This window comes from Monodon monoceros, unplaced genomic scaffold (genome assembly GCF_005190385.1).
Source record: "Monodon monoceros isolate NGI ecotype Baffin Bay Population unplaced genomic scaffold, NGI_Narwhal_1 Super_Scaffold_20, whole genome shotgun sequence".
Classification (NCBI taxonomy): Eukaryota; Metazoa; Chordata; class Mammalia; order Artiodactyla; family Monodontidae; genus Monodon; species Monodon monoceros.
In genome coordinates, this window is record NW_021703777.1 from 20,234,121 (window position 1) to 20,261,333 (window position 27,213).

At 51.1% G+C, this 27,213-nt stretch overlaps 1 protein-coding gene across 2 annotated transcripts in view; it reads right to left on the minus strand.

The window, feature by feature from the left end:
- The window catches only part of PPP2R2C (protein phosphatase 2 regulatory subunit Bgamma), a 134,863-nt gene that overhangs the window by 86,240 nt on the left and 21,410 nt on the right, over positions 1 to 27,213 (minus strand). The gene's annotated exons all lie outside the window — the stretch shown is intronic.

Below are 27,213 nucleotides of genomic sequence, written 5' to 3' on the forward strand. Positions count from 1 at the left end.
CTGGGCTTCAGCAGCAGGAAGCCCATTTGGCCAGCACACCTAAGCCAGGTCCTCCAGTGTCCACAACAAGGTGCCAGGAGTGATACTGTGCTGCTCTATGCCACCCCCTTTGGCCAGTGTCTCGATGGGGCACCTGTAAGGACATCATAAAGGACGAGGAGCGGGAGGGACTAAGTGAACGGGGACGGGACGAGGCTGGTGGTGATGCTGCTTCTGAGAAAACAAGAAAGAAAACAAGAAGAGTATAGAGATCCTTAGGCCCCACGGACTAGATTTTCACCTGGATCCTCCTCTGGGTGACATTCATCAAGGGCGCGGCCCTTCCCCCAGTTCTACTGCTTGTTGACCCAGGCTTCAGGCCTCCTGGGGAATCTTCTGCTAGAAAGCACCACCCTTCCTGGGGCTCCTGGTGCCCCTGCCTCTCTGTGACCTGGGTTTGGTGTTCCTGGGAGTGCCCATCCCCCTCCCTGCAACGTGCTGAGCTCAGAGCTCCTAGAATCCCAAGGGCACCTCAAGTGGGTTCATTTCCAGGGCCCAGCCTGCCTGGTTCCCTCTGGTTGCTGCTCTAGCTTCTGGGTAAACACATTCTCCTGCAGAGGCTCTCAGGTAGGGGAGGCCCCAGAGACCCCCAGTCCATGGCTTCAGCCCTGCAGCAATAATTCAAAGATGCTTCTAGTTGAGGGCAAGCAACAGGCCTTCTCAGGACACAGTCTGATTAAGGCAGGAGAATCTAACTAAGGATGGAATCTGGGCTGTGTGTGCATGCATGGGGAGGGGAGGGTGGGTGCCTGGAGTAGCCACCATGGGGGTGCTCGGTGGGGTCACCACGCCTCAAACGGCAGCCTTCCCCGCAGATTTCTGCCATTCAGTCCAATGATCTGAGATGATGGAGTTTTCCCTTAGCTCTGGCCCATGTGCCTGACCGTCCACAGCTTAGACAATGCCTTGAGCAGGCAGTAACTCGGACGGGGGAGAAGAGGGTAGGAAGAAGACCGGGCCGGGTCCCCATTCTGCCACTTGCCTTGCCTTGTAGCCTTGGGTAAGTCACCTCCCTTGCTGAGCCCGTTTCTTCATCTGTACAGTGAGGTGGCCATGGCAATCCTTGGACAGAGCCAGGATGGGAAGTAGCCAAAGGGGTAGGGGACACAAACCCACTCTGGAGGAAGAGAGGCCTTGACAAAAACGCAAGACTTTATCAGTCAGAGCCACCTAACAACAGAGCTGTCGCTAAGCGCAGGCACCCTGTGTGCCAGGCTGCGCACACCTCACCCTGTCCTCAGGATAGACGCGACTGGGAGGGCTTGTTGTACTCTCCTGGAGAGGAGGCTGAAGCCCAGCAAGGTTAAGACATTCACTCACAGTCACACAGCTGCCAAGCAGCAAAGCCAGCATTCAAATTCGGGTCTAACGCCAAACTCCGTGCTCCCAACACCAGCTCATGCTGCTTTCAGAGATCATTTCCCTTTTCTCTACATTCTGCAACTCCTCGACTGAACTTCTGGCTGTGCTAGGGTTGAGTGGGGCTCCAATTGGCCCGAACGATACCTGTCAGAGGTACCTCACTTTGGCTGACTCTTCACCCCTTCGCCATCAAACAATGTACAGAGGTGACTCAGCCAGAGCACCTGCCCTCCCAAATCGACAATGACACCAGGGAAGTCACTGCTATGGAAGAGGGAACTTGGACAAGTACCCAGACCAGAGAGGGCTTCCAGAAGATTCCTTCAAACAAATCTCCCCTGAGCTCCCGATATGCCAGGCCTTGTGCCCAGCACCAGGGAGTGAAGTCGAACAAGAGAGACAAGCCCTGGGATGGACACAGGGAGGCATGTCCCTGCCCAGCACCGTCCCCTGTGGCCTTCCTTCGGGAAAACCAGTCATCATTCCCACTGACAATTCTGAAAACTGACCCCTGGGGGCTCCAGACTGGCTCCTTCTTCATTGGCACATGGCCCAACAGCAGAATCCATGACCATGTGGCCTGATGAGGGACTGGGTCTCCCTACAGGCAGAATTAATGCCTGGAGTTCCAGGGCAGAATTAATGCCTGGAGTTCCAGGCTGGCAAACTGTAGCCCATGGACCAAATCCAGCCCAGGATCAAGGATGGTTTTTTGAATTTTTAAAGGATTGTACAATAAGACAAACAACAAACCAAAGAAAAATATACAACAGACACTGTATTTTAGGCCCGCGAAGGCGAAAATAGTTACTATCTGGCCATTTACAGAAAAGGTGTGTCACCCCTGCTTTAGTCCAATACCTCACTTTGCAGATGAAGAAAATTGGAGTCAGAAAGTTAGGGGCTGGGGCTGTGTCTTCATTTCCTTTCCCACTACAAATGGAGAGGCCGGAAACGATAGAAATGTATCGTCTCACAGTCTGGAGGCCAGAAGTTCAAAGTCAAGGTGTCAGGAGGGTGGGCCCCTTCTAGAGGCTCTGAGGGGGAAGCCGTTCCTTGTCTCTCTCAGATTTTGGTGTTTGCAAGCAACCCTTGGTGTTCCTTGGTCTACAGATGCATCACTCAAGACTCTGCCTCTGTCTTCACGTGACATTCTCCCTCCTCCTCACACAAGGACACCAGTCATTGGATTTAGGGTCCTCCCTAATCCAGTATGACCTCATCTTAAGTAATTACATCTGCAAAGATCCTATTTCCAAACAAGGTCATATTCTGAGGTTCTGGGTAGACATGAATTTTGGGAGACAATATCCAACCCACCATAGTATAGAGCTTCCAATTTTTTCCACCCATTAATACTGCCTCCTCTGGGGAACTGTATCATCAGGGGTAAGGACACTTCTGTCCTACACACACACACACACAGGCAGGCACACAGATGCTCTACCCCACATGACAGGCGGGCAAGACTTCCCAAGGACAGGCTGTGCGACGACATGCAGGCTGGCACATGGCCACGACAAATGGCTTGTTTCTTGCGAAGCCCCACTGCCAATGTCTCCTTCCATGAGAACTTACCACTGGCAGTAAAGGTGAAGTCAAGCTCATTCGCTGTGCTTGAATCAAGAGCATCCCCTCCCTCCCACCCACTGAACAGGCAGCAAGGCTCTCACAAGGCCCAGCTGGGATTCGGAGCTGCCCACGTGGCTTCTGGTACCGGGGACCAATGTACTTTTTCTACAGAGCTTCGGCCACACCCCTGCCTGTGAACCCCAGGGGTAGGCCCCTCACTGCTTCCCATCACCCACCTCTCACTCCCACCTGCTCAGGTCCAGAAAGGGACCTGCTGGTGGCTGGTGACCTGCTGGGGACACGGTCACCCTCAGACTGCATGACCGTGCTCTTCAGTCTACTGCAGGGCGTGCTGACGGAAGTGATGGATTCTGGGACCTTGCAGATGGTATTAAACAGAGTAAAACAGAAACCTAACGCCTGAGAAGAAAGAGCTGGTAAACATGAGATGGCATGGCCATTCAGTGCAAACCCTGACCATGGTGACGCAAATGAGTATCTGACGCCAGGGGCCAGGACTGTGCTTGCACTCTTAAAATATGTGCTGAATGTTACTGACGGGATATTTCAGGCGAATGTCCAGCATGTTTAGCAAGCCCCGGCTTTTCCCAGCCCACCAACCAGCCTTGGGAGAGAGGCTGCTGCTGCCTGCAGTGGGGGGGCAGTTGGCTCTCCTTGGTGGGCTTGGGGAGGGCTTCCTGGAGGAGGAGGTGCAGGGGCTGGGCTCTTAAAAGGGTAAAAGGTCTTCCAGGCAGAGGGACCACTGGGATCAAAGGCAGGAAGCACGACCCCACGTCGGCACCACGTGACAGAGCACGGCTCTATCTAAAGTCTGACCTCCTCCTGTCTCCCTTCACCCCAAACGCGCTGGGGGGCATGCAGTGGCAGTGGTGGGCTTCCATCCTCCATCTAACTGGTCTGCGTGAACCCTCTTGTTATTTGGGGCGAATCTTCACTGCATACGGTCCACAGAAATGAAGGTGTCAGACCCTTCCCTCCGTCCTCCCCCATACAGGGCATGTGACCTGGGATCAGCCAATCACAGTGCTTCCTGGGTAGCACCTGACTGACGTGGGCCAATCAGATACTCCCCTGGACTCAGGCAGGAATGCTGCCGAGGGAGAATCAGTCTTCGACTCGATCCGGGACTCAGTGGCCCTGGAGGCAACTGTGGGGTCGAGCGGCTGGTCGGCCCCACTGAAAGGCAGTCACGTGCTTCCTGCTTCTTTGCTTCCCAGGCTGCCATTTAAAATTCTGGTTTTCCAGTTCTCGCCGAGTCTTCAAGCCCCAGCTGGAGACCAGGCCCGTCCCGTTCCTGGCAGTTCAGAGCACCCCAGTTGGCATCTAAGTGCTTCGTAAGTGTTTGTGGATCACCGTGACAAACAGCTCTGGGCAGCGTCACCTGCTTTGTGCCAGGTCCCCACTGGCTGCCGCAGACCTGGCTGGCATGGCTCACAGGCAGATGGGCCACAAACTGCAAACCAGCGAGGTGACTTCCAAGGGGAGGGGGCTGAGAGTAAAGACGAGAGGGCTCCTGGCACAGGGCTGCCCAGGGAGGGAGCCGCCTGGCTTGCCGGTAGCTCCTCCATACCTGCTGAGACCCGGAGGATGAAAAATTACAGTCCCTCCCCGTCCACTTACAGGGATCACGGCATCAAATGAAAGATGGGGTGTAAAAGGGCGTGGTGAACGGGCCAGGTACAGACAGTCTACAGAAGGACCATCATTTTACTTCACCTCCCCGTAACCAGATGCCCACCATGTGCTGAGCTAAATGCAGGGTGCTGAGTCAACGTGAAGGGAGAAAAAAACCCAGAATTCCTCATGTTTCAGGAATGGCTTCAGGCTGCATAAATTGAGTCCTGCCCCTGAGACTACAGCCCTGATGCGGCATTGGTGGAATTCTGTTGTTGTTTTTTTTTTTTAAACTCAGTAGAGGATTGAGTGGTAAAACCTGTGTCTCACAAATATTTTACAACCCTGAAGAGGCACAGACCCAAAGGGGAAACTGAGACCTAAGTCTGGGAAGCTGATGGGGCTCCTACACCCTCATGTCACTGTGTGACTTTGCAACCAGCCAATAACGACACTGAGATTTCAACGGCCACCTCTGAGCTTAGCACCCACTTGGCCTGAACCAGCCTTGGAGAAAGACAAGTGGACCAGGGTTCAAATGTCAGCACCAACACCTACCAGCCAGTACTGTGACCTCTCTGAGCTTAAGCATCCTCATTTGTAAAAATGGGAAAAGTACTCCCCTTCCAGAGCTTAAAGAAGTAACTTAGGTGCTTATTCTCTCACAGTTCTGGATGTTAGAAGTCCAAGATCAAGGTGTCGGCAGGGCTGATTACTTCAGAGGCCTCTCTCCTTGGCTTGTAGGTGACCACCTTCTGTGTTCCCAAATGGTCATCCCTCTGTGTGTATCTGTGTCCTAATCTCTTCTTCTTATAAGGATCCCAGTCAGATTGGATTAGGACCCATCCTAGTGACCGCATTTTACCTTAATCGCCTCTTTAAAGGTCCACCTCCAAATGCAGTCACATTCTGAGGTGCTGGGGGTTAGGGCTTTGTCATATAAATTTGGGAGGACACAATGCTGTCTTCACACAGTAACAAATGCAAAGGCCCTAGCACATAGTAGGGCCTCAAGAAATGTCACACGTGCTCGACTGGAGTTTTTAAAATAAAAACTACCACTGAGCACCTGCTAAGTGCCAGCCACACAGTGTTCATTTTACATGCACCATCTCTAATCCAGGGAACAACCTGTGTTCGTCATCTGTCCCAGGCCTGTCGGACACTCGCTCTCTGCCACGGCCCTGCATGGAAGGGACTGCAGCGCCCTCACCCAGCACTTACTCAGTCCTTCCACAGATATCCATGGAGCCCTGCTGCGTGCCAGGCCCTGCGTTATCCCTGGGGGTAGTTTAGTAAGCATGCAACACATGGTCCCTGCCCTTAGGAAGTTTCACTCTAGTGGGGGAGACAGAGCCCGAACAGGTAGGCGGTGTCGGTGAGGTGCACCTGCACGAGACCAGGAAAGGCCTCCTCAGAGCAGGCCCTGCTGCAGGTTCCTCACTGCTCATGGGCTTTGACAGTGTAGGCAGAGGGCTAGGGGTGCAAAGGTGTGGGGATAGGACAACATCCCTGTGTTTGGAACTGTATGGGACCAGCTCCCACACCTCCCACGAGAGCTGGCACGAGGACCTCACCTTGGAGACTCTGTTTCTTCACCTGTAAATGGCCAACCAAACACCCTGGAGCCAGACTTTCCGGTTCAAATCCTGACTCCACCACTGCCTAGCTGTGTGGCCTTGGGAAAGTTAGGTGGCCTCTCTGTGTCCCAGTTCCCTCCTTTGTAAAATAGGGATACAAGAGTCTCCTCCACCTTTAGGATTGTCTTGAGGAATAATTGGTTTGTATGGACAAAGAATTCAGCCTGAGCCTGGTGCCCAAAAGGTACCAAGAAAGCATTTGTTATTCTTATCCTCATTCATGTGGGCTTGTCGTGAGGATGAGAGGAAGAAAGTGGCAGTGCTGAGTGCCCCGTGTGAGAGGCTGCATGAAGGTCAAGGGCCTTCACTGCTGTGTCCCTACAGCAGCCCGAGCTGCTCCCTAATGATCCCTTCACTGTCCGCCCCTCCCAGGACACAGCCAGCCCCCAGGGCAGGCACTCGGCGACATCCATTCCACAAATTAAGAACAGGCTCAGGAGCCTGATGCTGGCCACACTCAGCTCTTCGTGTTGCTGTGTGTCCCTGACTCATGCATAACCTCTCCGATCTAAACCACCTGGGGGCAGTGGCGTCACCTGGATATCGGGTCATGCCAGCCCCTGCCCGGGAGTCTGGTGAGGACCTGGGGTCAGCCGGGTCTTACAAAGGTGCAGCCTGAAGCCCGGGGGTTCCTGCCATCTCTCCCTGAAGCAGCCTGTTCTCAGCTCCGTGGGGCTCAGAGCACATGTGCAGAAGCAGAGACTCAGGAGCGTATGTTCACCTCTGCCACCTGCCCAGGTGTGAACATGTGGCTTTTGGTTTCTGAGCAAAAGCGAACCCCTCTGCCTTTCTGTGGGAGCAGAGGACAGGGCAGCCTGAGCAGTTGGGATTTCTCACTCGGCACACACAGGACCCTTGGGAAAGCATGTCCCTCCCCGTCCCCAGCAAAGCAGCACAAGCTGGATGTTTGTGAATCCACTCTACCTTTGGAACCCAGGGGCTGTGGACTGAATGTTTGTGTCCCCCTAAATTCACATGTTGAAGCTCTAACCTCCAATGGGATGGTATTTAGAGGTGGGGCCTTTGGGGGGTGTTAGGTCATGGGTGTGGAGCCCTCATGAGGGATTAGTGCCCTTATAAGAAGAGACAGGAGAGCTTGCTTCCTCTCTCTCCATTGGTAATGAGAGGACACAGTGAGAAGGTGGCTGTCTGCAAGCCAGGAAGTGGGTTCTAACCAGGAATCGAATCTGCTGGCACCTTGATCTTGGCCTTCCAGCCTCTAGCACTGTGAGAAATCAATGTCTGTCGTTTAGCCACCCAGGCTATGGTACTTTGTTATAGCAGCCCGAGCAGACTGAGATAGTGGGGAAGGGCGTCTGCTCAGGCAAGTTGGTGTGCCCAGAGGACAGGGCCCCAGAATCAATGCTTGGGCACGCCTTGGGGAGCTCTGTAGCCCATGAGGACCGGGTCGGGTGGGGGTGGGATGTGCCGTTTCCCAGAGACAGGCCCTGCTGCCCTTGCGTCTCGGATCCAAGGACCCAGTCGGCACCCAGTTGTTGCTATGGTGCCCACAGGGCCACGCCAATCGCCTCCCCTTCTGACTGGCTCAGTCCTGGGGAGCAACTGGGTCTCTTTGCCCAGCCTGGGAGTGTCAGGAAGCAGCTACTTGGATAAGACAGTGGCCAGGAGCCTGCAGCCCTTGCAGTACACACTAATCACCTGGTAGCACCAGGGAGGGAGGGGTGGGAAGGTGGCCTTGGGGTCCAGCTTACTTCCATGGTCAGCTGCAAAAAATCCCCACCATGAGAATCCTTCCATCCACATGCGCATTCTCTGCAGGCACCTCCTGCTTGCTTACCGCGTGCCACAGGCTCCAGGCTGAGGACTGGGGTGGAGAGACACAAGAAGGGGCCCTGCCCTAGTGCTTGTGACCTCAGGCCAGGCCGGACAGATGTCCTCAAAGGGGTTGGGACCCAGACTGGCGGTGGCCTGCTCAGTCTGCTCGGGGAAGCATGCAAAAGTTTGCTGCGGCCATTTACACGTACGCGACGAGGGCGGTCTTTATGTTTCAGACACGAGGACAGTATCACCCCACAAAGCCTGCAACGCTCCCACTTCATTCCGTGCACCCTGCCAGCGTTCCGAAACACTCAGTGTCAGGTTAGAAGACACAGGATGGACTACCGTGGAGCAGCGTTGGAACAGCATTCTGGAAAGTGGATGCTGGATGCACCATCGAAAAATTGCGTTCAGCCTCCTAGTTTTATATAAAGAGGGACAAGCCCCAAGAGGTTGGCCCACCTGCCCAAAGTCATCCAGCGGTCAGCTGGCAGAGTGGGATTTGTGCCCAGCCCTGACTGCAAGCCTGCATCTCACCCACCTCACTGCAGGTCACTCCCACTCCCCTCTTTGGCCCAGAGCCCTTCTCTTTGCTCGTGAGACCCACACGGCTGGGTTGGGCCCAGGTTTGGTCCAACAGTGCCCACCAGGCGCAACACTTGAGCGATTCCTGCTCACCCACCTTTGCGGGCTGCACTGTCCCTGAGAGCCCCACAGGGGAGAAGCCAGTTTCAAAAGCTAACTTTAATAATCTTTTCCATGGGTCTGAAAGTGAGCTGGAACCTGGCACACACCACAGAGGGTGCGTCTGTGGGGGGGTGGTCTGTGGCCCCGTACTAAGCTGCTGCCACAGGGAGAGGACTCGTAGGGTGGGGCTCACACCGGTAGGTCTGCTCCACCTTGACCTGCACCTTCACCTCCAGCAGGGACAGAGCAGAACTGCAGTCCAAGAAGAGAAAATCTGACCTGGAAACAGTCTGTGTCAATGTGTGCCAAACTGGGTGAGGGTAACACTCTAAGCCCTGGTACTTATGCTTTGCACGCATGGAGCCTGGAGGGCCAGGACCAGTCTGGTGGGCCCTTGCTGTATACCTGATGCCTAGAACAGTGTCTGGCACACAGCAAGTACTCAATAAATGTTTGTTGAATGAATGAAAGAACTGAGCTGGAGAACAAAGTCTCAAAGTTCAGCACCTCGGAGCTCAAATGAAGCCTGGGAGATCCTAGCAGGACAATTCCTCCCAACTAACTCAACAACCGTGTCCTTGGTGCTGTCATTTGCAGGCAAGCCATGGGTTCCCACTGGGCCTGGGTGACCGCACAGTCCAGGGGCTTATTTGGTTCTCTTGAGGGGGTTCGGGGACAGGGAAGAGACCAATGTCACAGAGCCACCTGTGACTGCTGACAAGGGTCAGGGCCACCATTTTTCGGGTTCAGAAACCACATCTTGTCAGGGCAGCTGGAGCTTAGCAGGCCTGAAGGGCTGACTCATTTGGGCCAAACGCACAAGACACTGATGAATAAGCCAGACAATTCATTCACAGTAATTGACAATGATGGGAACTTGGCACCCAGCAGGTGCTGGGCCCCTTGTTAAACGTGTCAGTCACGAACAACAGCCCTGCAAAGTGGGCGGTATTTGGTTGAAATTTATAGGTACAGGAACAGAGCCCTGAGAGGTGAAGGGATCAGCTCAAAGTTGCAGCCAGGACACCCAGAAAGACTTGATGCTGCAGTTTGAGTCCAAATGCATTTGCTGCAGAACTCCCCTCTGCCCAGAGGAGGTTAATCTTCCTTCTAGTCAGGCTATCAACTGATTGGATGAGGCCCATCCACGTTATGAAGGATAATCTGCTTTACTCAAAGTCTACTGATTTAAATGATTATCTCATCCAAAAACACTCTCACAGAAACATCCAGAATAATGCTTCACCAAATAACTGGGCATCACAGCCCAGCCAAGTTGACAGACAAAATTAACAATCGCAATTGGCAGTCTTTCTATAAAAGCCAGATAGTCGATATGTAAGGTTTGCAGGCCATGCAGCCTCTGTTGCAACTTCTCAGCTCTCCCCTTGTAGTGAAAAAACAGCTGCAGACAATATGTAAATGAACAGGCATGGCTGGGTTCCAATAAAACTTTATTTACAAAAACAGGTGGTGAGCCAGATTTGGCTCACAGGCTGCCGTCGCCACCCTTGTTTTAAACCACACAACAGCGCAGAAGCAGCCTTAATTTCTGACCACGACATTACCTTTTTTCTAACTTAAGCACCCCATTTGAATTTTCATTTCTAAGCTAATTTTTCACATCCCTTAAAATAATTAATGTGTGGCTCAAATCAGATAATCAATGACCAATTAACAGTAAATCTCAGGCCCCAGCCCCTGGTAGGAAGACAATAACGAAGTTCAAAAGCCTCACTAAGATGGGTTTTAATTGAAGACAGCAAAGAAGAAAAATCATTAAAGAAATCAACAACACATTTTCAAAAGAAACTTAAAAGTAAGCAGTTGAGAATGATGATAAATTCCCACACCGTGGATCAGAATTACAGCTGAGAGTCTGAAGTTACAAACAGCATGAAGTGCTCGGCAGGCCTGACCATTGCTCTAAATCAAACACACTGCGGAATATACCACGCTGCTCTGTCTGGCTTCTCGCTTTCTGTACTAAGAAAGCTCTGACAGGAATGAAAAGCCAAACTTATGACCCGCCTCATACTCTTTAACTAGCTCCTTGAAGCTTTATTGTGTGCTGACACCATGGACATCGATTCTTGATCGAACTCCTGGTGGGAGATAAACAAACGCCCAGTCACATCCAAGAAGCCAGGGTCTAAGAGTGCAGGACGGCCCTTGAAGAGCAGGGCGTGGAATGAGGGCCAGCTGTGCCTCCACTGCATCCGAGAAGGTCTGAGGACCCTCTATGGAGGTGGCCTGCTCCACGCAGAGCCCAGAGAAGCCAAATGCTTTGCCTAAGGTCATATATTGCAGCCACAGGAGCCTGACCCCCACCTGTATCCTCCAGTATCCTTCGTAATCTTAGTATGCTACCCAGGGCCTAGGTGGTCGTACCACCTTGTATCCGGGCCAGGATCAAACTTGGGGATGTGAATTTCCCAAGAAGTGGCCGTGTGAATCTGTGTCCTTTTCCATGATGAGCTGCATTTTCCCCTGCACCAGAATCAATGAAAGTTGCCACAACTATATCCTTGATGGGTAGAGTGCTTCATGGCAGCCACCTGCACTGTCTCACCTGACTCCCTTGAACCCTGGGGGTCCATGAGGATCATCCAGATTTCCCAGAAGGAAGCTGAGGCCCAGAGAGGTGAAGCAAGTACCCTGAGGTCACAGAGCCTGCACCAGTGGTCTGGCTCCTAAGGCCATGCTTCCTCTGCTCCACCCCTACTGCCTTGTATCAGTGAAATGCCCAAGGGGCCCACAGGTCCTGGAAGAGAGAGGTGAATTCCGTATGTGACAACCCCTGCCCCCAGGGTGCTTGGGAGAACTGGTTTTCAAAGTCTCAGTGTGAGAAAAGGCCCAAAGCCAGAGGTTCCCCATTATACTGAACACTCTTAACTTCACAGTGAATCTCCTGCAGATGGGGATGGAAAAATTGGCCACTATAAAATGTCTTTGATACGTTCATTTAGAAAATTCAGGTCAATTTTGTAATCTATTCATCCCTTCTTTCACCGAATTACAACTTTGAAGATACTTATCATTGTTTTATTTAATGTAAATATTAGAAGAGGCGGATGTTATAGCTGGGCACCCAGCCACCTGCCCTACTTTGAGAAGAGTGGCCTTAAGGGAACCCACTCATGAGGGGAGGGTGCCTGAGATTCTAGATGACAGATACAGTTCGGTTTTCAAGGCCAGGAGTCAGCACAGTCTAGCAAAGGGGGAGAGGAATTCTGAGGGAGGGGAAGGTCTGAAAGGCAGGCAGGAGCGCGCTGGCAAAAGTTTAACAACTGGCTGGGCCCTGAATTGTAGCATCTGCCCACGTCCATGGTGTGAATATTCCCACCACAGCCAATTTCAAACTACCAGCCAGATGATGACCAGCTCACAGAATCAAAGCTTTCACAGTTGGCTCTCAACAGCTAGTATGAGCCTCCTAGAATGCCCCTGGATGAGGCCCACCTCCCGGGTAAAATAAGGCAGGGCCTCAGCGGCTTCCAGAGGCCTCCACACTCCAGGCCCACAGCAGTGTGGACAAGCTCAGGGCACATCTGCGGAGCTCAGGCTGAAACTCCCTTCACATGCAGCCACACCCTCCCCCAGCCTGTCTCCCCCAGCTCGCTCCTGCCTGGTCTCCCCTGGCGACACTTCCTTAACAAATCACTTGCGCTCCCACCCTCAACTCAGGGTCAGCTTCTGGGGAACCCGCTGAGAGAGCCTGGAGCCACAAGATCTCAAGCGTGCCCCTGACACTGTCCCGCTGTGCAGTCTTGGGGTGGAGGATGGGCCAGCGTTTAACTAGCCCTTCTGGTGGCTTCCCTGGTGGCGCAGTGGTTGAGAATCCGCCTGCTGATGCAGGGGACACGGGTTCGGCCCCTGGTCCGGGAAGATCCCACATGCAGTGGAGCAACTAAGTCCGTGCGCCACGACTACTGAGCTTGCGCTCTAGAACCCACGAGCCACAACTACTGAAGCCTGCGCGCCTAGAGCCCGTGCTCTGCAACAAGAGAAGTCACCGCAATGAGAAGCCCGTGCACCGCAACGAAGAGTAGCCCCCGCTCGGCGCAACTAGAGAAAGCCCGCGCGCAGCAACAAAGACCCAACGCAGCCATTAAATTAAAAACAAAACAAAACAAAACAAAAACCAACTGGCCCTTCTGGTCTCCCCGCTCCCCTTCCACACTTGTCTGCTCTGAGTCATCCTCCAGGGACCTTGCCGAGCACAAGTCAGACCAGGTCCCGGCCCTGCTTCTGTATACCACAATCACACCCTGGGAGGATCTGGGGTGTGCCAGCACTCCATACTCAAACGCACTTCTATTTTGGTAGCAAAACACATGAAAATTTACACTAAAAAGATAAAGACTTTAAATCAATTTAAGACATCAATTTAAGTCATGTTTTCCTGCCAAACAAGTTACAAAATATCTTTTGGCTTTTGGAGCTTTTGGGATTTTAGAATACTGTTGAATGGATTTCTATGTGTGTAGCTGCAAGAGTTTTTCTATCCTATTTACCCAGAAAGGGACTAGCTGGGCTGTAGGCCCGGGACATCTTTCACATTTCTACATGTTGGAAAATTCCTTTCCAAGTGGTTTCCTCTCATTTATGTTTCCGATGGAAGTGTATGTGACCCTCCATTTCTCCACCCCCATCCCACACCTGGTATTACAAGACTTCAAGGTCTCTTTGCAGATCTGAGGGGTGTGAAATGGTACTGCCCCATTTTCCCATTCATTCATTAAGACCCAGCAAGATGGGCTTCCTGGGCTGCCTCCCTCAGCATGAGCTGGTGGTCCCCTCCTTAGCACCCCTCTCCAGACCTCTTACTGCCTGGCTGTGGCTGATCTGTTGGAAGGTCAGCCATCTCCACTGGGCCAAGAGGTATATGGGCTCCAAATCCAGACCCTGGGTTCAACCATGGACACGGTAATAGAGTAGTTAATTTGACTATACTTGTTACTGCCAGGTTCTGTCCTAATTATTTCACTTGAATAAACTCACTTAATCCTCAACAACCTGATGAGGTAGTGTCTTAGCCCACTTGAGATGCTATAACAAAAATACCTTAGACTGGGTGGCTTATAAATGACAAACATTTGTTTCTTGCAATTCTACAGGCTGGGAAGTCCAAGACCATGGTGCCACACATTCAACGTGTGGCGAGGGCCCACATCCTCATAGACAGCTGTCTTTTCACTATAACTTCCCATGGTGGGAAGGACAAGCTAGCTCTCTGAGGTCTCTTGGACAAGACACTGTTCCCAGTCATCAGGGCTCTCCCCTCATGACCTCATCAACTCCCAAAGGCCCTTCCTCCTAATATCATCACCTTGGGAGTTAGGATTCATCATATATATTTTGGGAGGACACAAAAACATTCAGTCTATAGCAGTAGGTACTATCGTTAACTCCATTATACATATCTGAGATCCTCAGAGGTGAAGTAACTTTCCCAAGGTTACATCTAGTATGTGGACCAGCCAGCATTTGGACTCAAACAGCTTAGGGTCAGAAGCTCTCTAAGCTGTGTAGCCTTTGGTTATGCAAAGGGTACAACAAAACTGACAGTGAAAATGAGCTTCCCTAACACCCTTCTCCCTCTGTACCCAGCTCTTCTGCCTAATGGCAACCACTGTTAACAGTCTCAAGTGCATTACCCTATTAGGAATACTCGATGCACAAGCGATCATAAGATACCATATTTTAATCATAAACAGTGTCATACTTCATCCACACTTCTGCACCCTGCTCAACTCACCTAAGAATCTTACACATTGTTCTGTATCGGCGTACGTCAATGTGTTTCATTCTTTTCATTGCTGTACATTATCATACTCTGGAATAACTGATTTAACTAGTTCCCTATTGACAGTCATTACAGCTATTTCCATCTTTTTGTATTACCATCAATGGTATGATGAATCTCATGGACAAATGTCATTTCTCACTTGTGTGAGTATCTCTATTAGATAATGGTTAGAAGTGAAATTTTTGAGTCAAAAGTTCCTGAGAGTTCCTGCTTGCCCTACATCCTCACCACCATGATATATTATCAGATACCTTGGACCTTGTCTATATGATAGATGAAGTTGGTATCTCATTTTAACTTGAAATTTTCTTATGATGTGTGAGATTGAGTACATCTTTTCATGTAAAAGATATCTATATTTCCTTTTATTTGAACAGTCTTCTTATATCCTTTATTTTCTATTGAAGTTTTGGGAGGTGTTCTTTTTGATTTATAAGGAAATTAGTCCTTTCTCTGTGATATGTCTTTGTGTTGACTTTACCATATCAATATATCCTCAGTCACTTACTATATTCTTTTTCAATCCATAAATTCACATCTTATGTATGGAAAGTTTTCTTGAATTGTATAGATATTTTAAAATTTAATTATTTCTATTCTCATCTTCAGGGACACCAATTATGTGGATGTTGGATCCCCTTCTGCCTTCTGTATCACTGTTTTTCTACTCCTTTACCCCTTCTTTACTTACATGAATTTGCCTTGCTTTTACCAACACCCGCTCTTCCAGATCTCTCGCTGTGTTTCCTGCATTTCCTGCTGTGATAATTCCACTGTGGGCTTCACTTGTTGTTGGGCTTATTTTTCAGCCCATCTATTTTACTGAGCTCTGCTGTATCAGGTTTCATCCTCTTCTGTCACATTGCCACCTCTCCTGAGTTCTTGTATCTCAACTTTGTACTTTTGTTTTATAGGTGGGATTGCCTCCAGCATGTCTTCATTAATTGAAGACATTATGTACAGTTGAAATGTTCATCTGTGTTGTGGCAATATTTTTCTTATGCATATTCTTCACCTGTTACTTTCTTGGTTGTTTATGGTAACTTAATATAGAGCCTGTGCCAATTCTTACAGATTATGACTCATCTTTGTATGAGGTGAGTTCTTCCTGAGCCATCAGTTTATACAAGAGTCACGTGTAAGATAGTCCAAAAAGTGAGACAGCTCTTATGATCTAGGGTGTGAGGATTAGTTCTTTCAGCCTTTACTTTTTTTCTGGGCAAGGAACAGAGGCTGCAAGTCTGTACCCCATATAAAGCCTCTTTTCCCTACCCTGTCTCCCCAGGAGATGCTCCTATCAACTATGGTTTGTCCATGTGAGACCATGTTCAGTCCAAACTTCTCTGCTTTTACTTTGTTTAAAACTAGATCTGATGGATGAATGTATAAAGAAAATGTGATATATATATATGTGTGTACCTATATGTGTGTGTGTGTGTGTGTGTGTGTGTGTGTGTATATATGGAGAGAGATACAATGTAATATTATTCAGCCATAAAAAGAAGGAAATCTTGTCATCTTTGACAGCATGGATGGACCTTGTAGGCATTAAACTGAGTGAAATAAGTCAGACAGAGAAAGACAAATACCTTATGATCTCACTTATATGTGGAACCTAAGAACACAAAAAACTGAGAGATACAGAGAACAGACTGGTGGTTGCCAGAGACAGAGGTTTGAGGGTAGGCAAAATGGATGAAGTGGTTCAAAGGTACAAACCTCCAGCTATAAAATAAATAAGTCACGGGATGCAATGTACAGAATGGTGACGATAGTTAATTATTCCGTATTGTATACTTGAAATTTGCTAAGAGGGTAGTTCTTTTTTTATATAAATTTATTTATTTAATTTATTTATTTATGGCTGTGTTGGATCTTCGTTGCTGCATGAGGGCTTTCTCTAGTTGCGGCGAGCAGGGGCTACTCTTTGTTGCAGTGCGCGGGCTTCTCATTGTGGTGGCTTCTCTCGTTGTGGCTCACGGGCTCTAGAGCACAGGCTCAGTAGTTGTGGTGCTCGGGCTTAGATGCTCCGCTGCATGTGGGATCTTCCCAGACCAGGGCTCGAAAAGTGTCCCCTGAATTGGCAGGCGGATTCTCAACCACTGCGCCACCAGGGAAGCCCCAAGGGTAGCTCTTTAAAGTTCTCAACACACAAAAAAATTGTAACTGTGTGGTGACAGATGTTAACTAGGCTTACTGTGGTGATCACTTCCCAATGTACACAAATACTGAATCATTGTGTCATAAACTAATAAAATGCTGTATGGCGATTATACCTCAATTAGAAACAAAACCCTAGATATGGGGGGGGGGTCTCCCACGCTAGCAGATGCACTCAGTCCTGCTCCACAAAAGGGGCTGCAGCTTTTGCCCTCTGTGTGCACAACACGGGGTGCAGAGCGTTCTGCTCTCCTGCTCTGTCTGAGCTCTTCCGCAGCTGTGAATTTCCTCTCCCTCTGGACCTCTCCTGCATCCATTTTTGACCTTTACTGGACTTCCCCATGTATGAGTTTCCAGATGCTCTGGTTTCATCAAAGATGGCATTTGCATTTCCACCTGTTGCTTCAGGATAATTTCCAAAAGGAGAAAAGGGAAATGCTGTCTTTACTCTGTCATTTTACAACTGGAATTCCCTGAGCCAGGCTTTGAACTTGGGTCATCCGGGCTCTAAGTCCAGAATATTTCCCTTGCCCCATAAAGACTCTATAATATAGACCGGGGTCAGCACACGTTTTCTATAAAGGACCAGACAGTAAACATTTCAGGCTTCACAGACCACACTGTCTCTGTCGCAACTACTCAGTTCTGCCGCTACATCATGAAAGTATCCACAATCTCTGAACCAATCGGCGTGGCTGTGTCCCCTTCGAACTTCATTCACAGAAACAGGAGGCAGTCCAGTGGGCCACAGTTTACCAACCTCTCTCTATATAGACTACAGAGCAGAGTGCAAATGCCCAAGTTGTCTTTTGGTGACTCAGCCCACACCTGAATGCTTAAAAGCTTCTCAGGGAACATTTAAAAATGGAAAGATTTGATATACAATCCCAAATTTCTTATTTCTTTTCAGAAATTGTGAGAGCTGACCACTCTAGAGCCCCACAAGGCTATGCTCGCCCCCATGCTACAGTCCCCACCACTCCGAGGCCTGGATGTCACCTTGCCTCTCCCAGCATCACTTTGCTCATTGACATGCCCCTCCTGGTTTCTTTGGACATCCCAGTTTAGTGGTCACCAAGGTGAAGGACAAGCATCTTGCTCTATTTCCTCAAAAAAAAGCCGGTGAAGTGCTAGGCTGGGCTGTTAAGAAATGCAACTGGAATTGCTCAGAAGTAAATTATATCTCTCGCTTAAGCCATCCCTGTACTCTGCCGGCAATAGGAGAACTGAGACGTAAGGCCTGAGAAAACCTCTTGGGTCCATCCGGCACAAACCCTTTCTTTTAAAGATGGGAAACTGAGGCTCAGAGAGGAGTAGGACTTGACCAGAGCCAGAGGAAGCTGGGAACAGAGCTCATCCAGGACTCTGTCATTTATAAATCTGCTGGGGCCCTTTCTTCAAAACTGAACTCCATTGTGGCAAAGAGGAGAAGCAGAAGGAGTTGTGTCCCTTGCCATCTGTCTTCTGTGTGTTTACTGAAATGTACTTGTAAAGACTCATAAATAGGCCCTGGAACTTAGTGCACAGAGAAAGGCGCAGCGGCCAATGGTGTGTGTCATCCTCTCCCAACCTCCTATGGAAACAACAGGTGGTATCACTTGAGACATGTGAGAGCATCTCCTTTACCACTTCAATGCCATCGTCCCCACCTCCACTGTCTTCTCCTTCACACCATGTTCACTGAATCCTCACAACAACCCCATACAGATAAACTGCCTTCACTTTTGTGTAAGTGAACCGGGGTCTCCTGTCTCTATAAGTAAGTTTTCCCACCATAACAGAACCATGGACCTTTGGCAGGGAGGGTATAGAAATTCTGGGCTAATTTTTCTTCTTTCAAGCTTCTGGACCAAAGAGTTCTGCTGTTGGCTTAGCTGCAGTTTCACGAGGTTTTCTGGAAGGCAAACAGACTGCATTTCATGGATCTGTGCCAGAAATCCCATAAAACCTCTCTTTCCTGTCCTTTTTCGTCCCAGAAACTGGATTAAGAGTCCCGAATCACAGCTCTGTCACAGCCATCTCTAGCCTGCATTGAGTCATGCTGCTTGCCACGGAACAGCCAGCTCTGCTACAACCACTGCAAATTAGGTCATACATGATTTGCAAACAGGAGAATGCTGTCAGTTTAATGTGAAAGTCGGATTGGTTCAAACACAATTTGTCTCAGTGTGTTTTGTGCCAGCCAGTGGAAGCCGCTGAACGTGAAACACACGAGGGCTGAACCTACCTAGCAGCTGCAGAGGAACCCAGCATAGGAAACCACGCCCTTCACTGCACTTCTTCCTTATGGCTCAGTCTGGAAGTGTTTGGTGGGCCATTCCCTCTTCTGTACTTGGGACTTGTTACCATCTGTACTTCAGCTCCCTTCTTTATAGCCTTTTCCATCACACAACCCTTGGCTTGTTTTCGAGATAAAGTTGTATAATTTGCTGGAATATTTATTAGGAATTTAACTTTTTTTTTTAGAACCGTGCTAGATGTTTATAGGGTTGTTACTATTTTTGTTAGTTCTGGTTAGAAGCTGCACGGGTTTCCGGTGGTCTGCCCCAGCCTTATTCTGCCCATCAGCCTGGATGGTGGTAAGCACGCAATTTTGCAGATTAAAAGGTTTCTCAGGAATGCGTATATCCTACTTGGGCAGAAACACCTGCACTTATCTTCATAGTTACTTTTTGTTTTTGGCCCGATTTGCTGGCTTCCATTTATGATAGAGGGCCAATTTTTAACGAAAAGTACGAAGTGAATATATGAGTGGTATACAGGTGATCCCTGACTCACTATAGTTTAGGGGGTAGAAACCTGACATGGCGCGATGTGGGCACAGAGAAAACATAGTATGTGACGTGCTCAGTCAGAGGACCTCAGAACACACAGGGCAGATTACTTGTGGACAAGGGACCCTTTCACACTGAATCCCTGAACAGTGCCAGGGATGTGGTTAGACCTCAATAAATGGTGTTTGTTACTATGATTGCCAAAAAGAAAAGGCAAGAGTGAAATAAATAGGATGCTTCCTCTCTAGAAACAGGCAGAAGAGCCCGTGGTGACATTCACGGCAACAGCAAAAGCAGTTCAAACAAATTTGCTTTCCATTAACCCTGCATAAGCATTGGTTTGCCAGGATCAGCAGAAATGACTAATTACTCTAGTCTGAAGCCTAAAAACATAAAGAATTAGATTTATTATAAATGCAAGGGTGTGCACTCTTGTCGAAATGACTTGTTCTGCAGTTCGTGACGTGCACTGATTTATGGCACTACATTCATACAGGGCTGCTTTTCCAGTTTCTAATGCTCTAAATGAGACATGGATTAAAAGGAAAATTAGAACTCTAACTTTAGCATGGTTCAAAATAGCTCATTTCCATTCCAGAAGAGCAGAGATGAAAAGTATCTTCTCATTTTCTTCTAAATTAGGGAGACATGATCTGGGTTGATGGACACTTCTGGTCACAACCAGGCCCTGGACCCACTCCCCTCCCCTGGAAAATCTGCAAGTCTCCCCACCGCCCTCCTCCCTCCAGACTCCCCCATCTTGTCCACTCTTCCCTCCAGGTTACCTCCATGGTCAGGTCCAAGAGCCTTCACACACTTCTCAGAGTCCTTACTAGCCAAATCCACACTTCCAGCCCCATCCTGGCCAGCCTGAGCTTAAACCACACCTTGCTATCTGCTGTTCCTTGTGCCATCTGACACTTTTTAGGGGCCAACACCTCTACCCAGCCTGTCCTCTATTTTTACTTCACTGTCTGGAAAACTCTTACTGATCCCTGACCAGCTAAAGGACCACTGCCCCACCATTGTCCATCTCTCCATCACTACACAGAGGTCTCACAGCCCCGTGGCCCCTTCTTTCCTAGAAATTGCCAAGATGACACTGTAGTTGTCTCTTTGTCCAACTGTCCTTCTCTCCACAGGTACTTCCCCAGGGCATGACTATAGGGACCTAGCGATCTCTAGGTCCCCAGTGCCTAGCAGGGGGTTAGCCAAAAACTGGAAAGCAACACAAGTTGGATGGACAGATGGACAGGTGAGCAAATGCCCCATGGATTCATTGTCTGGGAAGATCTTAGAAAAGGGCACCTACCTTTAGAACTTCAGGCCTAAACAATCAGTCCTATGCCCTGCCAAGCTCAAGCCAGAATCTCAATCCTATAAACAGGAAAGCAGAAACAGGGAAACCCAGAGTCCTGTCAGCTCCTGTCCCTCTGGGCCAAGGATTTGCAGGGTGGGTGTCGGGAGGGTGGAACAGCCACTCTCTAAGGGAGGCCCAAGGCCCTGGGCACCATGGTACTGACCGGAAGATGACCTGGCTTTCAGGGGTGGGAAAACAGGCTGGATGTAACACGCTCGATTCTTTAAACCCCACTGTGGTTTCTGGGGCCCAGCCAATGGAGAGACCCTAGGTAGTAGGCAGCGGGTGGGGCTTCCCTGGAGCTGTCCACGATGCAGAGCAACACAACGGCATTTCCTGGCTCTGTCCATGGTGCTGACTCCCGGCCTCGGGTTCAGCCCATAGCCCCAGCACTTCCCTCCCCACCTGGCATTACCTCAGAGCCTCCTGGCACAGCTGACAGCCACTTCCTGGGTCCTGTCTCTTGATATGTCCCTGAACTTCTTTTTTTTTTAAAGATTTTTTTTTTTTTTTTTTTGCGGTACGCGGGCCTCTCACTGCTGTGGCCTCTCCCGTTGCGGAGCACAGGCTCCGGACGCGCAGGCTCAGCAGCCACGGTTCACGGGCCCAGCCGCTCCGCGGCATGTGGGATCTTCCCGGACCGGGGCACGAACCCGTGTCCCCTGCATCGGCAGGTGGACCCTCAACCACTGCACCACCAGGGAAGCCCTGAACTTCCTTCTGAATGAGCACGAAGTTGGCCTCTTCGCTGTCCTGTATTAGCTTGGGTCCAGAAGCAGACCTGAGGCAAGGATTTGCGAGGAAGTGATGAGGAAGTGTTCCCAGGAAAAACCAGGAAGGGTGTGGGGTATGTGACCAGGACGAAAAGGAGGCCAAGAGGGGAGTGAGACCAAGAAAAGTCCCAAGGAGGGCGACTTCGGCTCAATCTCGTGGGGAGCTCTAGGGACCGCCGTAGGTCACCATCAGAGTGTCCAGATCAGGAGAGAGGGGGCTGGGGTATTTGTGCCACCACACCTGTCAGGCACTGGGTGAGGGCTGCCCCTTGGAAGACAGAGATCCCCAGGAGCTTCTGGCTCCCCGGCGCATAGGCAAAGGGGGATCCAGCTGCCTGAGGGAGACCCAGGGGCAGGCTCCTGGAAGAGAAAGCACTTTGGGGGCCCTTTGCGTGAAAACAGTGCCGGGGTCTGAGGGGACATGGGCAGAGGCTGGACAACCTCGGCCACAGCCTCCACCTCCGATCTCCTCACCTTCAAGCCCCTCTCCACACTGACCACTGCAGTGGTCCTTCTCAACCCAGCTCCGGTCTCTTGCTCAGCTCAAAGCCCTGCCTGACCCTGCTGGCTGCAGCGGAAATCCAGCCCCTCAGCCTGCCCTTCAAAGCCTCCACAACCTGCACCTCGACGCCCACCCTGCACTTTACAACCCTGCTTACTGAATGGTCTGCAATCCACCCCCCCACACACACACTTTCTCACTGCCTGGCCTTTGCTCAGGCTGTGACCCCCTCCTGGAGCGCCCCCCGAGGCATGCCTGCCTGGCTCACGGTCGGGGCATCACCTCCTGCTCTGCAGCTGTGTTACCCACTCAGCACGCCCGGGTCCCTGCCCCTCGCCCCAGCCTAGACCTCCATTCCTCAGCCGGGCCTCTGCTCCCCTCGTTACCATCTCAGAGAGGAGGAAAGGGACCTCAGAGGTGAACTGCATCTGTCATAGGGTGGTGCTGTGGAAAGAGAGGAGATGGGGCCCTCACACCCAGGAAAGATCATGACTCCACCTGGCACCACGTCTCCGTGCAAGGACCCAGCCCCTGAGTCTCAATGTCTTCATCTGTAACTCGGGGACACAGACGCTCCCAGCACTACCGGAGGTAAATGTCTGGTGCTCACAGCTCTCAGTCAAATGTGGCTTCTTCCCTCTCCACCCTACTTCCTCCCCGCACAGCTCACAGCCCATGGCAGAAGGCGCCCAACCACCTGGTCAGACCCAGTACACAGCCCGTCTGAGGCACACACTGACTGTGGGTGGGAGAAGCCAGTTGGCCAAGATGACACCTCGCTCTCGGATTCATCCTGTTCCTTGAGCGGCTGAGCCCAGGCTGTCATGTTCTGATTTGACTCAGGAGGCTGTGACACGTGGCATCTTGGCAAGCGATGAGACTGCCACAGCGGCTCAGGTGGACCCAGGGCAAGGAGGCCACCAGACTAACATGCCATCTCTCTCACTGGGTCCCAGCACCTGGCCTGCCACTCCCGGCCATCTGCCCCCCTCCCCGCCCCCAGCAGAAGGCCTGCGCTCCCCTGCAAGCGTCACACTGCAGACGATTCTCCTGCCTGGGGTGGTGGGAGGTGAGAGCATCAGCTTCTGCCTGCTCTTGGCAGGAAGGTGGGCGAGTGGGCAGAGGCTCGGGCTCAGGACCAACCTACTTGGACACTCCGGAACCCACACCAGGAAGCGGGCCACCGATCCGTGATCATGACGCTCTGCTGACCATTCAGTTCAATTTCGTTCAGGCGGCATCAGGCCCCACTGTGCACCACAAACAGCAAGGCCCCAGCGGAGAGGATGCGGTGAGGATGATCATGACCACGGCCAGGATCAGAGCCGCCAACATAAACTGAGCACTTGCTGTGTCCCAGGCACTCCCTAAGTGTTTTATGTGAATTAGCTCCTTTAAGCTTCCAACAACCCTAGGGCCTGAGTACAGTTTAATTATCCCCATTTTACAGATGAAGAAATGGAGGCACAGAATGATTAAGCCACCCACCCCAGGCCACACAGCGATAAGAGGGGCGGGGCTTTGAATGCATGCGGTCTGTCTGACTCCAGAGTCTAGGCTCCTACTGCCGCCCCAGCATGGAGCAGCTGCTGGCTGCACGGCTGGGCCCAGTGCTCTCCGTGATGCATTCTGGGTCCCCAGAATTCACCCAAGGGAGGCACCTATATTATTTCTATCCCAGAAAGGAGACTGAGGTTCAGAGATTTCTCATGACTTGCCCAGGGCCACAGTCTGCTGGGCTCTGAAGCCCACATCCTAAATCACACTGTGCTTGGCGGCCCCCCTGCCTGCTGTCATCCACCATCCATTTCCACACATTGTCGGAATCCCTGCTTTCCCCCCAGGGATCCTGGAGGACAAAGCCCTACGGTGGCCCCAACTTTTTAAACTTCCAGCAGAGATGAGGTCCCTGCCTCTCTCCTCCTCGGCCCCACTCTCACAATGACCCCAGCCACGCACCTGACAGCCGCCAGGACTAACTCTATACTCCAGCCGGATCAGCATTAACAGGACCACTGCCATCTCTCAAAACTGAATTTGGCTTCTCCATCTCCTACTGATTTTATTACAAAGGTTTTTTATAGGCAAAGGCATCTTGCGACACACACACAGGGTGCCCTCCCGACCAAACCTGCCCTTCTGGCTGACCAATACTGCTGCAGGAAGCAGTTCAAACTGGCATGCAAAAGCCCAAGGGCACCCTGGGACCTGGGGGTCATCAGGCACCTTGAGAGGAGCCACCTTACTCTTGTGTGAGTCACTCTCTATTTATGGATATTTCCCACAAGTCACTACCGCGGCACTTAGCTGGAACAGTGATCACGAACCTTAGCAGACTGGTGGAAAGAACATGAGCTAAGAGGTCAGGAAGCCCGGAGTTCAAATCCCGCCCTGCTACTTCCTAGCTGTGGGACCTTCGCCAGTGACTCAGCTGCTCTGAGCCTCATGTTCCTGGTCTGTATAAACAGCATGGCAATGCCCAGCTTGTAGGGCTATAAAGAGGCTCTGGAAGATTCTGGGTGCTCAGTTAATGTATTCCTTCCCAACTCCACCTCCCAGGAGTCCTTGCAGACCATCTGGTCCAAGGGCTGCAAACAGATGGCTCCTTGGGTGCATCCTACCCGGCTGCCTAGCTCGGCCCACGCAGGCTTGAAGGCGGTGTGATGAGGCCGGTATTGAGTCCGCCCAATCCAACAGCAGTGCAAGCCACCATGCCCGGCCACATATTTTAACTGCCTGTGCTCTCTGCCTATGATGGAGTTTGGGACCCAAACACCCGATCAGAAAAACCAATGATTCTGCAATTCAGAGGCTACTAATGGGGCTGGAGGCTGAGTTTCTTAATTTCTTTGACTACAAGGAAGCTGCATATGGAAGGAGAATCATGGTGCAAAAAGACAAGACGTCTCCATGTTTCCAAGCGATGACTAGCTGGGCAGATGATTTTGCACTCAGCAGTTTCTACTGTGACACACGTGACAATCCTGCAGAGGTCAGAGAACGTTCACTAAGCCGATAAGTAGGCTGCAAGGGTCATTTCTGTGCGGCACCTTCACACCCCTTGCCCAGCAGCATCAAAAACCTCTCCCCAAGCCTTTTCAGGGTGACTCCTAGTAATCTCTCTGTAACACCTAAGAATATTCCAGATTCTTGTGTTTGCTCCCCAGGTAAGATAGGACACGCCAAGATGATTTGCATGTCTGCGTCAGCAACTGTGCACTTAATTAATCCGACTGGAACCAATTTAGGGGAATTTAATTACCTAAGTTTGTAAAAGGACAGACTGTCAGAGGAAGTTCAGCCTGTACACTTGTTAACCAAATATTCCAAGAACAAGTGAAGCGACTGCTCTCATCTCCCACAAAAGCAGAGCTTTGTAAACAGGCTGCGGAGATGGTAAAGTTTTAGAAAAACAGAGTTCTAAGCATCACTAATCCAAGTGGCACAAGAGACCTTTCTAAGCACATGCTGAGACTCATATTCCCCCCAGTGTGGTCTTAACCCACCTCCACTGCAGGACTGGCAACCAGGCCACTGGGAGGCAACTGGACCCTTGCAAAGAGCAGTGGAGTTGGAGTCAGACCCGGGCTTGAGTCCCAGGTGTGAGCAAAGATCATGTTGCCTCCCTGAGCCTCAGTTTCCTCATCTGTAAAATGGAAATTAACATCACCCACCTCATGGGACTGGTGCAAGGATCAATGAAAACTACAGGTGGGAAGCCCGTTGCACGCTGTGCCCACGCAGGGGCTTATGAGAGTCTCACCATCCTGAGGGCTCTTGTGCAGGGGTCTGAGACCCCGACGCACTTCCCAGGGGTCTCCCTGCCTCCAGGAGATTTGTCCATCAGCCACGATCCCGTGGCCATAGAAATATTGATGACACCTGCACAGCACTCCCCTCCTACAGCCCACCTTCTCATTGCCCCTCACCAGTCATCTATGAGGCAAGCAGGGCAGGCACCCATGTTCCCATTAATCAGATGAGAAAAGTGAGGCTCAGAGAGGTTATGCAGTCCACGTCAGCACTCTTTCATTGAGCAAAGGATTCTCTGGTGCAAAAACAAATCTGCCGGATGAAGGAGTGAGTGGATGAATGCATGAGGGCTGCAGGAGAAAACCAAGGGGTGTACAGACTTCTTCAGGCAATGGCTGGTTAATGGGCTCAAAGCACAGAGGCCCTCCAAAGGAACGCTGGGAAGCTGCTGGCTGCAGCTCAAGAGCCGCTGCAGAAAAGGGAGCTGCAGGCGAAAGCCAGGTCCTGAGGTCCCTGAGAGCCGGCTGGGGTCTCATGTGAAGGAGCCTTGGAGGCCTGGGTGGGCAGTGCTGGCTGGGCTCACCCTTGCTGGCCGAGGAGAGCATGCAGGGGGGTGCAGAGAAGGTCCCGGCAGAGGCGCCTACACCCTTCGGTGGGGGGACACGCAGCCGTGGCAACTCCCACTGCACAAGCCTTCAGAGGAGCCTCCTTCCACTCTCCGTTTCCATGGGAATCCCCTTGAAATAACCCCATAACGGCTGTTGTTCTTCTCTGCAGCGGAAGAGCTCAGGATAAATGCGACGGAGGGAGGCAGGCACTCACTGGCGCTCAGGACGCCATGGAAATGTCAAGGCCCAGCCCCACGCCACCTACCCACTCTCCCCAGCGGAGACGACCAGGGCCTCGGGGAAGACTTGGCCTTCACTCCCGCCTCTATGGGGGCAACAAGACCGTTTCCTTGGCAACTGAAGGACAAGGAGAAGACTGGCAATTGCATCTAAAACAACGTCCATCTGTCTCCCTTGGAGAAGGCTCACACTGGCCCAGGAAGGCCCAGGTTTGCAGGGACATGACCCGGGGTCAAATCCAGCAGCGTGACCTGGACAAGCCCCTGAACTTAGAGTCCCCTTTTCTCAAGTGCCTTGGGTAACAGCAGAGGGATACAGAAGCACCCACACCCCCTGCAGCTCCGAAATCACTGGTTTCCTCTCCTCGCACTGGTTTCTGTATGCGTTTGTCTAATAATCCTAAAATATTATGGAAAGTTTCTCTGGTTCATGCAGCAAATACCCGTCGAGCCCTCCTGGGGGCAGGAGAGTGGCCGGCTCCTTGCACGCCCTTGTGGGATGCAGTGGGCCGTCACGC